The 13522-nt window shown below is 46.0% G+C and overlaps 1 protein-coding gene across 3 annotated transcripts in view; it reads right to left on the bottom strand.

Moving 5' to 3' along the window:
• Positions 1–12701, bottom strand: part of LOC144727612 (uncharacterized) — a 71192-nt gene extending 58491 nt beyond the window's left edge. Inside the window, exon 1 of one of the 3 annotated variants that reach the window (XM_078606557.1) lies at positions 12356–12701. The gene's annotated coding sequence lies outside the window, so the exon portion shown is untranslated. The other 2 variants (XM_078606558.1, XM_078606559.1) reach the window with 2 other exon arrangements.
• Positions 12702–13522: the final 821 nt, after the last annotated feature.

Here is a 13522-nt window from a genome sequence, read left to right as displayed (position 1 = left end):
GTGAAACATTTATAGTTTATTTTCTCCTTGAATTTACAGAGAGACATTTGCAAACTGCTTCTCTAAGGCAAATCAATACCTCTTGGGAGACATAACCATGACCACCGCTGTGCAGCAAGGCACGGGAAATAATTGATAATGCCGACAGCAGACGTCATTCCGGTTTTTAGAGGTGGCTCGGTCCTTCCCCATTAGATGAGGCCATTGTCCTTAACATCATTGGGCTCTCACTCACATGGACTCAGAATTGCGAAATTATATTACAACACTGTACTTTGGCTCAAATATTTCACGAATGACCTTCTCCAGTTTCACTGCAGGCAGAAAATCAAAGCAATTGAATGGTTAACTTCACACAAAATGTCAGGAACAAGTATTCTGTGGTGCAGTAAAACTGGCTGATGTTTATAAATAATATCCCCACTTACAAAGACTAGCTAACATTTACAGTAAACATACATGCAGCATATACAAATTGAGTACGGCGTTTCTCTGGCGACTACAACTATTCTGGCATATCGCCCGAAGATGCGGGATGTAATTACCAGCGAAACGTCGTACTCAAATTATAAATGTTGTGGATTCACTCTTCAAACAAATCGGTGAGCTGAAGAAGTAACTAATTGGCGTTTTGTCAACGTGACACATTTTTTACTGATTGGCCGTGTCGGGTGGTGGACGGTTGTGACACATTTATAATAACGCGATCTAACCTAAAAACCTTTATTATGAATAATACTGGTCGCGAAAGCCTACGTGTTAAATTGACTAAAACCAGTTTCATCAGGGAATATCCAAAATTGTCTGATTAAGCCAATTGCCAAAATTGGAAATTTCCAGATGAATCTTGGCCGTACTTAATTGTATCGTGGGTTTGATCTCCAACACACCGGTGTGCTGAAGTCGTACCTAATTGGCACATTTTGTTCACGTGACAAACCTTACTAATTGGCTGTATTCGGGTGGAGGTGGGTTTACAGCACAATTACATTTATGGGCTATAACCCAAACTGTATTATGAAAGTTAATATAATGTCCCTAACTTGTTTTCTTATCTGTATGTACCTCTTTCTCTACCAATATAATTCCAGGGATGTACATCTCCAGGTTTATTTAAACACTTTTCAGCTGCTGTTCCATGTTTTGTTTATCAGAGTGCATGTTTACAATCCATATATGACGGCAGGTAATACACACGAATTTAAGACGGTCTTCTTATGGAACATTGATTTTCTTTACTAACTTCAAGAAGGGACACTGCCCATGATATTATTAGTTCATGGTACATTCTCTGTGTGATTTGTTAACTATTTATTGTTACGAGCAAAAATTATTTAAAAACTCCCAAATGTGTCAATGCTTGGGTTGTCTCCTGTCCTGGGTTTCCCCGAATCGGCATCTTGTTGAGGTGCCTGTCCTGAACATTAGAAGTCAGAGCTTTTGTCAGTTGTGTAATAATACACCACTGAAGACAATGTATTCACATATAGTCCACCCATCTTTTAGTATTGTGAGATGTTCTTCTTCCCATGATATGTCCCATTGTTGTTGTACCTCAATGGTGGCAACCCTAACCAATGCTGCAAAGGGGACATGGGTCTCAGTGCGCATTGGACATTCCCTGCCGTCCAAGTCTAAATATCGCGCGCACAATGCCTTGTGTGTGATCGTGCCTGGCCCTGCCAAGCCACGTTTAGAAACGTGCTCTGCAGGTCGAGACACGTCTTTTGGAAGCACAACAGCTGGGATGAATGCCGTACCACGTGGCATTGCCTTCCCGACGTTCGCTGCTCTTGCCACCCACCCGCTGCCCTCTCTCTCTGCACATGGTCACGCACACGCACACATGCTTATGCACTCACTCACACACGCGGACAAAACCAAACCCTCCCCCCCCACCATCCAACACACACACATGGACGCTTTGCCACGGATGCCCCCAATAACCTCAGCAGTCTGGCAAAGTCGCATTTTTAAGACTGCGCAAGCAGAATTTTCATTTAAAGTTTGTGTCTGTCCAGCTCACACACGATTGGCCCGATCATAAATCGCACGTTTTTTTTTTGCCCTATTGTAAATACAGGGCCTGCACGTGTTTACACCAATCACAAGCGCTTTAATTCACATCGCCCGATGTAATGGGGCTCGGGTTCCCTGGGGCAAGGCTGGCTGTGGGGGAGTGGCTGGGGTGGTGGCTAATAGGGCTTAAGGGGTGGCAACATTTGGCAGAGTAATGGAAAACGGCACGTTAGTTAGTGGTGGGGGGGGGCAGTTTTTCTTAAATTATTTCCATCACAAGTTTCATGCGGCAGCATTCATCGATTATATTTTCGACGTTACCACAATGCGCCGACAGAATGTAAAGAGTATTTCGATTGTACGACGCTCTTGAGAAAGGAGGGGCAAGGCTCGATCTTTTAGGGTCGCTTTGAAGAACTCGGGAATTGCCCTGAAAATGTCATCAGTGGTAACAATAAAGCGGGGAAACGCGTATTAAAAAAACTAAATAAATTGCCTTTCTTAGATAAATAGTGGAACGCCCAGTGGCGTTCGGATGATTGCGTGCAAATAAACCCGGGGGATCAATGCAATTTTTTTAACACGACGGTAGTTTTAGCCACTTCGTGCGCGTGGTGGAATAGTGTGCGTCCATTTCACGACGACTTGCCAGTGGCAAAATTAACGGACGAGCGATAAACGCAAACACACACACACAATGCACCACTGACACACACACACAAAAAAACCCTAAACTGCCGTCTGGTTAACAAAATGTATTCAGTGTATAGGAGCTCAGTCCACACAAAGAGCTCAATGAAAACAAACAAAGCCTCTGTGTAATGAGCTGTAAGGCTGTAAGCGAATCGCTTAAATGGCGGATGGGTGGCCGGAGTGGTGGTGATGGTGGGGGCTTTGAGCAGCATGTGCTGATTTTGCTCTGTGACCCAGCTTCGGTCCCGGACCCAGGCTTTCTCTCTCTGTGTGTGTGTGACGACGCTAGCAATGCAGGCGCCAGATTATCCTAACGAGCGCATCGCTCCCAGTTTGGGGTGGGGGGTTTGCTGTTACTTTGGCTGCCTCATGGAATTGTGAAGGTTTCTGTGACCAGTCAAGTAAATTTTATTGTTTTGCTTTGATACGTGGCACCTTGCGTTGCGTGGCACAAATCTGCCACCCAAAGCGTCCATCACATTAATACTGAAACATAAACAGTTACTTTACCGAAAGAACCACAGAACAAACAGTGCTGTGTTGGCAATGGTTAGCTATACATGTGCATCCCTGAGTCGATCTACTGTTGGATCAGGGCCTTCCACAGCTGTGCGGGGCTTGGGAGTTAATTGACCATACTTCACCATGTTGGTCAGTGGCAGGTTGGGGAAGAAGGGAGGGGAGGACCAGTTCTGATGTCGCTCACCACTGATGCTAGCCATGGCTGGGAATTGAACTCATGCCACCAGGTCAATAGTGCGATGTGCTAACCACTGTATCACCGCTCCTCCACAATCTACCATACTGAAATGTATATTCTTCCTCGTACTGCTTGAAATTATAACTCTACCCCACTCGTTTATGACGTTAAATGCAATAAACATGTTAGTTCTTATCAGCTATGCTATAATTAGTGCTTTTAGTAGATGGTCAAGTTCATTATAGGCCTTTGGGTCTGTGCCCAGGAACTGTGATTAATTAACATATACGTAATGAATTAAGTGTCAGTAAAGTCTGTGCAATCAATCTGTATGCGAGTGTATGATATACGTGTTTTCCTGCAACGTTATCAATTTTACTCTTCTCCGATTCAATATTTGTTTCATTTTATCCACCTAAATTATACCTATGAGGCATGGAAACAGTAGGGAAGAGGCCTTGATCCAGCAGTGCATAGACAATGGATAATGATGATGGAATTACGCGATGTAACAATCAAAAATAAATAACGCATTGCACATAAAACATTAAACTCAGTATACCGTGTCTAAATTCATGACGATGGAACACGTCATGGTTAATTTAACTTTCCAGGACATCATTTTTTTATTTTGTAAACTTATTACCGCAGCAACGCAATTGGTGCCCCAGTTAAGTTACTAAAGTCCCGCGTGAATTCACTGACATTTACACTTCCGTCAATGCTAAGCCTCATTCTTAACTCAAACCTTCTTCGTGTAACGTGTGATATGATTACAGAGGATTAAACAAATCTAGATAATAACTCTGCCGGATAATGGTATACAAAGGCACGCCGTATATTCTGCCCCTGTGCGTTATACAATTGAAAATCCACAATTATCAGATCACGCAGCTGCGCTGTCAGTTTTTTTTATTCCTTCTCAAGCCGTCAGTTTACAAGCCGCAGTGGTTTCACGGCGAAATGATAACACGCTTGCCTCCGAGGCTAAAGCCGATCTTGGCCCTCACTTGAAGTAATGCTACAGGTGTCTGTCGCCTTCTGCGATGAAGCGCACAGTCCTTTGAAGGAACAACAACAGCAACAACAACAGCAACAAAAAACACCCTCCACTTCACTTAAAACTCGTGGCGTTCCGAGTACTGAGACAGCGCGGCTGCCACGGCAAATTAGAGGAGTTGTGGATGAGAGCAAATGGAGAGCGCCGTTTCACACGAGCTCCCATCAACCTCTCCGCACTCAAAAAAAAATATTTCATCGATTCGAGCGCTCAGTTCAGCATCTCACAGTCATGTGCCGAACACCCAAAATCCCATCCCACCCCCCCGCCCGCAAATACGGACTTTGAATGGAATTTAACATAAAGAAAAAATTAACCCGTAAAAAATAAGTTTTTCACTATATATCCTTTATATGCGTGGCATCGGTTTTATTTTATTATTCATTTATGTTTTTCTTGAGTAAGAGTTTCATTTTTATCACATTGGTATTTTAAATTAAAAAAAAAAAATTCCTAAAAAATGAAAAATTTAGGAAACATTTTTTCACGAAAATAAATTGTCACGCACAACGAGTCTGTGTGCAAAATGTCAGCTCGATTGGATCACGGAAAGTGGGTTAAAAAACGACCTAAAGATTTGCACGGTCGTAAGCGCGCAAGCAAGTAAGCAAGTGAACTTAATATAAAGGATTTAATAAAGGATTTTAAAAAAACCTGGAACAACAAAAATGTATATCTCGTGGACAATGAGCTCGTTTTGTGGAGGTGTGCCGCGTCGCAGTGGCGGGTCGTCGTCGGCGGCACGGCGTGAACGATCCGTCGCTCTGACAAGGCGAGGGGGGGACCGAGGCACGAGGAAACGATCAGCCGGAGCGTGTGTCTGCACCGCGTGTCCACGGAACAGTGGCGCTGTAATTAGGGAGGCGTGTCCTGAGATAAGGAAAAATTGCTCCTTGCGTGGCAGCAATGCCACTGCTGCCGCCGCTTGCTGTTGCCGCCGAGGCGATAAGAGGTCTCAAGTGGCACCTTCCTGAGTGATTTGCCATGAGCAGAAAGGTCATGACGGGCAGGAATCCCGCCCACACTCCAACGACCCCAAACTCTTCAGTTCTCAACCCCAAACCTCACCCCCCCCCCTCCCCCCGCGCGTCTCTCCCGCAGGGTCAAGACTCAGTCGTGCGAGATTCTCACGCTCTGACTGCGACTTGCATTTCGCTAAAAATACTCCAGAGAGAGAGAGAGAGCCAGGTGGAGGGGAGGTGGGAGTAGGAGGGGGAAGAGCCTCTAAGGGAAGCTCACCCGGGGAATGCAGACCATCCACGCACGAATCAAGCACCCGTCCAATGCCGTAGAAAGTAAACATTGCCGAACGATGAAAACTTTTCTCCGAACGAGTTTCATTTTTTTTGGTTTGTTATTAATTTGCATTCGGGCTAAACAGAAACTGGCAGACTAACCGAGTCGTCTTTTTTCTGGATTGGCATTTGGCCCAAGAATGTTTGGTGCACCAAACCCACCAGCATCTGCACATCTGCAATGGTAAACAGCATTAATAAGATGGCTTATTGCTTATCCTGGATACAAAGTGGGTTTCTGAGCCTTTGAGCAAACAGCATGATGCTTAAGACAGCACGAGAGAGAGAGACCTTGACATTTTTTTTACAACTAACAGCTGCGTGTAGGCTTATGAGATAATACAGCAGAGCCAATTGATTTCCACTCACATAATCACTCTCAATTAGGTCATTCCGATACAATTGATTACAGGGTTAATGATTAAGACCCATTCACTTGGCTTAAACCTAAGTAGCTAAACAGGTTTTTTTTATTTTGGTCATCTGGCCAAAAGTATGCAAGGTTTTAGATCTATTGCTTTTACTTGAGAAGTAATCTGCCAGCTGGTAGACTACAGTGCTAGTTTACACAGGCCACGTAAGAGTTAACTCTTCACAATGAGATGTGCAATTTAAGGTGTTAATCCTCCTTTATGCAAATGTATATACTCCCCTCCTATGTTGGTCAGAAGGGTGTTCTTGGAGATGTGGGGGGGGTGAGATAACCACATTTACCCCACTATATGAAAATCCATCAATTGACTTGCATCAACGTGCCAGTCCTACTGCTGGGTGGGCAAAGGTAGCAGTTGCTCTAGAAACCTACATTGACCTGGGATTGAACCCAGCTCCTCCAGCTTACAAGGTCCATGTGTTCGAAGTGACATTACAATGACTCTGTGTGTGTGTACTGTCAGAAGTGATTGTTTTTGCATGTAAAATACTGTAGCATTCTCCATATGCGAGTTTATTTTACAAACAAACCCAACAGCACTGCCTCATTATTATACCACATTCTTTAGCGCAGGACTGCACTCCACGAAACACTGGATGTATTTTCTTATGACAAGAGATTTGAAAGAAAAAAACTATCAAGATTGTAATAAAATTGACACCAACATAAATTACGCTTCGATTAGCAAGTAAATTATTTTCCTAAGTGCTCACGTAAACCCTTGCTGCCGTGGCTTGATTGATGTTTGTCAATTGGCATTAGTGCTATTGGCCACACTCCACCCTGGGAGGGGCACGGCTCAATATGTTGTAAATCAATGTTCCAAAGGGGGCTTTTATTTCACTCAAGACTCCAACCCAGCCTGGGCCCAGCTGTGAAAACACTCAAGGGGCGGACTCTACCCTCTGGGTTGAAGTGGCAGACCTATCATATTTTGGTATTTTTCTTTTATTTCCATATTACCTCTCTGTGATGATGGCTCGGGAACAGAGTGCCAGTGCTCCAGCATCGGGGCTCATCAGCCGTCGTACGGTTAGAGTTCAAACCCCAGCCTTGTGTGGGGGATGGCATGATGGGAACAAGAAGCAGCTTTCTCTCAAGGGGACCGACGGCTGGCCGGCTGGCTGCCTTCTCCCGCCCCCCCCCCCCCGTCTGAATACAATTCGCGGCACCCCAGATTGAAGATGCAGTGTTCACTATTGCCCACGTGACCTGATCACCGACAATGTGCCCCCCAATATTATCAGATGGCAGAAAAGCGAGCCTGGATCAGGGCTTGAGCTGGTGGCCACCATGCACAGGTTGCCATAAGGGGGCTGGCGAGCTCCGTGGTGGGCAGCAGAGGACGTTGGCAGCAAACATCCACGACTGCGTTCTACTTTCTATGCCCCCACGTCTTTGCTGTATACCCTCACCAACCGGCACTGACCAGCATGGCGAAGTATGGTCTCAAAAACTCCCATGGGCCGCACGTTCTGGGGAGCCCCCTTTATTTCAGCAGTGGATTGACAAATATGATTGTTACAAAGACAAACATCCCCAGTATAATTCTAGATTTGAAGCTTTCGTGACTGCAAGGATATTAATATCTCCCGTATCGCCTGTAATAGACTGTAGGAGCAAGCGCTGTTAGCGAACATCTATGAAGGCTGGCACGGTACACGAGGGGGTGGGTGGCCAGCACCACGCTGGACCGCCTTTGTACACCCTCACTACGCAATGCAGTTTGTTTCCCACTAAAGGAAAGCTTGCTTCCACAACTGACCCTACCCACTGGCTCCTGGCATGACATTTTCAGGTCTCGCTCCAGTCTGCAAAGCCTTGAATGCAAGAACGAGAAAATGCAAAGCATGATCATGAATTCCGTAACGCCTCCCCAACCCTGTCCTCGGAATTCTTAGTTTAGCAGCAATAACATTTCTATTCCTGAACTGCACATGGAGGTGGCGTCACACAAGAGAATAGACGAGGCGCATACTTGGCGAGTGACAGCGTGAGTTATTGATAGCAACACAAACCTTCAGCTTGCGTTTAATTAATATTCGATCATCTGTTCGAGATTTATCGCGACAGCGTGTCACCGAGACACGTGAAGAGAGATCATGCATCAATGCGTACAATGTTAAGTTGGAAAGTCTATCGAACTAGCTATGGATCTCCGGCCCCTCTATGTGCTGTAAAGAAGGGCCATTAACCGAAACGTCACCTATTTTATACTCCGTTTTAAGGCCACAGGCAGTATTATTAAGGAAAGGGGGAAAAAAATCGGTTGACAAGTGTAAAAAAGCATGCTCGGTTAAGCACGGTGCCAGGAGCCCCCTTTCATGTGCTGCTCACAGTTGGGGCCCCAACAAGTCTGCCCCCTGGCAGGGGGTCACATCCCGATGCCCCATCGATCACAATAGCGGGGCTGGGCACCACAGCAACCTCATCAAGGCAAACTCAAACCATTGGACCACGGCGTATCGCCACTGGTCCCGCTTCGATCGTTCACCGGCAAAGTTTCAGATATTCGCCAGGCCACTTCCTCTAGCCGCTCACTGGCTCACTCACCAACCCCCGACACGAATAGAAAAACGTTGCTCATCTACTCCCCCACCATGTGAAAGAAACAGACACCAATGCCATCTTGCAGTCACCGATCGAGCATCACACGCCTGCCGTGGCTATCCGTCGGCATTGTCATCTATGTCTCCGCTCAGTCTTTTTCACGATACCTTTATGGGTATCCGATTAGCACGTTGGGCTACGGTCGGTGCGCAAGAAGTTCAACATACACACAATAATCGTGATTTGATTATTTTTCTACCTACGTGACTTTACCGAAAGAACCAAAGAGTGTACACACAATATCTACACAGGGAAGCCCTTGCCACCCTTGCCCCCCGTTTTGTATGTATTCACCGTGTTAATGGACACATGCTGGATATGTTGATGCCCATCTGCGTGGTTATGTGCGTATGTATCTGACGATCAATGTCTGTGTGTACTTGGGGTGCAAGCAAAACGCGTGGTTGGCACTGGAAAGCACGCTCAGTGCAATAATTGCCATCGCTTTAATCAGGTGAGTAGGCATCGGTGTCCATGGGACTCATCTCGACCACAACGGTTGCATAGGAATAGTTTACAGTGTATTCATAAGGACACATTTAGATGTAACTACTCTCCAATGGCTCTGCTCAAGAAGTGACACCGGGCATCGTGGTGAGGTTTGGTCAAATAACCTCCACGACCCACGTGGTGTGGATGAGACTCGCACGCAATATATTTACATTACAGCATTTGATATTTGGGTCAATAACTTAAACAAAAAATGCATAGCACACTGCAATAAGTTACTGCAAGCATCAACGATGTGCGTAACTATGTGTGCGTGGGTGTGTTTATCGGGTGTATATCACGATACGTACCTATTTTAGGCGATTGCCGAATCATGCAACGTGCACTGTCGACGATTTGTTGAAAACTGCCGCAAGGCAATGCATGCTGTATAACGCATATAGGTTATGTACTGGTGGTGTTTCGCAACGTTGTTCTGAAATTCCAATGACTAAACAATTATGCATGTCTCTTTCACTTCCGATATAATAACTACCAAATGACTCACAGCCCTTTGTCAATCCACTGCTGGCTAAATATCTCCTCCACGGCATCCCCAGTCGTTGGGGTTGATTGGCCATACTTCACCAGTGTTAGGTGAGTGAATGGATAGGGGGGGCACATCACTCGACACTGATGTTAGCCGTGGCAGGGAATTGAACTCATGTGCTCGGGTTGAAAGCACAGTGCGCTGACGGCCACCACTGATAACAACCACTCACTCCTCCCCCACGACATTGCCAATAACACTGCAGCGTTAAATAATCAAACACCAATTAAAACAATTACCGGGTAAAGTAACGTACTTACAATTCTGAACGACCGGATACACGAGGTGTTAGACTACGTGACACTTACCTGTGCCGGAAAGTTAACCCAAGGAAGCGTCACCCCGATTCTCGCCTTAAAACTCGTCTTGTTTGTCAAGGTCCCTTCTTGAGACGGTTTTGGCCAGTTCACTTACAGCATTTAGTCGTTTTTAGGAACAAATTAAATGCTACGAGTTAATCACGCGCTGATTAGCGTCATGAGCTCAGTGGTATTCATTGCTACGCGACGCTGGGAAATTGGCAACAGCAGTGGTGGTGGTGAGAGAGAGAATCGTACGACTCGACCCAAAGTTGAGATCCGGTTGAACCGGTCCAGCGTCTGTTTCACGGCGGGGGTGCTGGTTTTGCTTGTTGCTTAAATCTCAGTTCCTTCGGTGACGGTCATGTACGTGGCTACGTGGAAACTCGCGATTTGTAAGACGGCGAGCCAGTGACGGCAATGCCCTAAATTTATCGCCGTGGTTAACCCACTGCTGGATTAGAGCCTCCTTCTTGGACATCCGTGAAAAAGAGCTTCATTGCTCTTCGGATTCCTCCAGTCTAAATTCAGATTGTGGTCGATTCTGACTCGCTAATCCGTCGCCAGGACCTCTTCACGCTCCTGCGACGTAACGATCCAACCAGCACCCGCGCACGTGCTGATGTTATAGCTCCATCTCCACGACGGATGTCCCTGTCTGTCTGTCGGTCGGTCGTGTTCTATAAGCGGCATGCCTTGGCAGTCACTCGATCGCTATTTTGACCACCGGCCATCAACCCGTCCTGCCCAAGCCACACTTACATTTCATAACAATTGCGTGATGCTGCCACACCTGCGTATTTCTTCAGGACGTCTCTGTGTGTTTAGTTTCGTTGCTCTTGACCCGCATCCTCCGATTAGCACGGCTGGATACTTACGGTGCGAAAGAAGTTCAACATACACACACGTGTGTTCTCTAATCCAAGTGTTCCCTGCTTCTGTAGCTCAACGTAATCGCAAGCGTGCACCTCTCGCAAAGATCCGTGATTGAAGTTTAACTTATTTTCAGTTGTACGTTTTAAACATCATGGCACTGCAATTGGTGAGATATTTTGCTGGCCTCGTAATGAATTACAATCTCGCGAACAAATAGCGACAACCGCATATTATTTGGTTCTTTCGGTAAAGTCACGTAGGTATTTTACCGAAAGCTTCAAATCAAGATTGCATATTATTTGTACGGCGGTATTATTTGTTATAGGCTCTGCAGAACAACTACACGACTTTTCGATTTAAAGCTTTCGTGACTGCAGGGATTCATATTCTTAGTTCTTTCGGTAAAGTCACGTAGAAGGGAAATAATAAAAGAATACAAATATAAAACAATAAATATTCTCACGACGTTTCGACTGCAACACAAGCAATCATCATCAGGTGTCAAATCCACAGCAAGAAAATAAAAAAAAATTGAAAAACAATTTCTTGCTGTGGATTTCACACCTGATGATGATTGCTTGTGAAAATTGTATAGTTTTAGTTTTATTATTTTATTATTTCCCTTCTACGTGACTTTGCCGAAAGAACCAAGAACAACCACTCCACTGTGAATAGTCACAAGTCTGACCACTGACACCCTATTGCCGAGCGAACCACCTTGCCAATGCAACCAACGCTCCTTAATTACACAAAGCTATCGCACACCATTGATCCGTCTTCCAACAGGCTTGTTAACCGAACGAAGTGAAACCCCATTGATAATATTAAATCAGCAAAAGGCTGACAGCACCTGCAACATTGCGTTGCATCCCCGCAGTGTGCCATCGCTTTGTATGCACACATGTCAAGTGCCTCGTGTATTCAATGACACCACCATGGATGTGTGCTCTCTCGCACGCTCCACTGGCAGACGTGAGTCGCTCCCTTTACGCTTTGCCATTGAACCGAATGCGACAGATAAGCCGGCCCATCTGAGCATCTTTAAAACACACACACGAAACACTCTACAGAACTGTTTTTTTTTTAGCCGAGCCTATTCAAACCTCTCCAAGACATACACGAGGATAATCTATCCTATTATAACATATACACAGCACCAAGCATAGTATATCCTATTAGAACATATACACAGGACCAGGCTTAATATATCCTATTGTAACATATACACAGCACCTATTATAAAATATACACAGCCCCAAGCATAGTATATCCTATTAGAAACACATAGTACCATACATTACAATCAATAAAAAAATTATGACGCCACTCACATCACGATGCCAAATCTCCCAGCGTGTGTGCAAGGATTGTTGTCTTGGCTGCAGATGTCCATCAAGTGGGCTATTGAGATGGTGGTGCTGCTCGCTGCTGCTGCTGAAGTTGATGGTGATGTTGGTGATGGGGCATCACTCAAGATGCCCCCCCACTATTTGCACGATTCCTCGGTGCGGAATTCTCAGCACCCCTTGAACTGCGGGCACTCAAGCAGCTGACGAAGAGGAGGTGACGACTTCCACAGCACAAACCCGGCCACTGCACCGCCAACAGGAGCAGCGGCATCCAAAACTTCGTTCGTTTCCTCTCGCAAGAGGAAGCGCTTAAAGCAGTCGGCGCTGGTTGGGGGGTGGTGGTTTATGATGATGATGGTGGTGGCGTGGGGGAGGAGGGTCGGATGATGTTTGGGGTGCCGAGCAGTGCTTCCATAGACGTGGTGATTGTGTGCGTCGTGCAGAGGATAAACCACGACATCTGCTGGCTGTGAACGCTTTTGCTTGCAAGTCAGTGAGTGAGCACTGGGTTTGTTGACGGCTGTCATTGGGAAAAGCTTGATGTTGAGCGTGTTGGCAAAGATCAGGAGGCGCCACGGTGGCTAGGAGATGTTAACAACCTCGCCTGGTATACAGGAGGTCGTGGGTTCGATCCCGACGGCTGCTATATATTTGGAGTTTGCGTGTCTCTCTCTCTCTCACCATCATCATCACTGTGGCGAGGAGATGTTAACAACCTCGCCTGGTATACAGGAGGTCGTGGGTTTGATCCAGACCCTGACGCCTGCTGCTGTATATTTGGAGTTTGCGTGTCTCTCTCTCACCATCATCATCACGGTGGCTATGAGATGTTAACAACCTCGCGTGGTATACAGGAGGTCGTGGGTTCGATCACCAACCCTGACGCCTGCTGCTGTATATTTGTAGTTTGCGTGTCTCTCTCTCTCACCATCATCATCATCATCACGGTGGCTATGAGATGTTAACAACCTCGCCTGGTATACAGGAGGTCGTGGGTTCGACCCCGACGCCTGCTATATATTTGGAGTTTGCGTGTCTCTCTCTCATCATCATCATCATCACGGTGGCTAGATGTTAACAACCTCGCCTGGTATACAGGAGTTCGCGGGTTCGATCCCGATCTCCACCCTGACGCCTGCTACTGTATAT

Source organism: Lampetra planeri, chromosome 26 (assembly GCF_965212315.1).
Source record: "Lampetra planeri chromosome 26, kcLamPlan1.2.h2, whole genome shotgun sequence".
Classification (NCBI taxonomy): Eukaryota; Metazoa; Chordata; class Hyperoartia; order Petromyzontiformes; family Petromyzontidae; genus Lampetra; species Lampetra planeri.
Note: the sequence above shows the minus strand (reverse complement) of the source record. Positions and strands in the feature narration are given on the sequence as shown.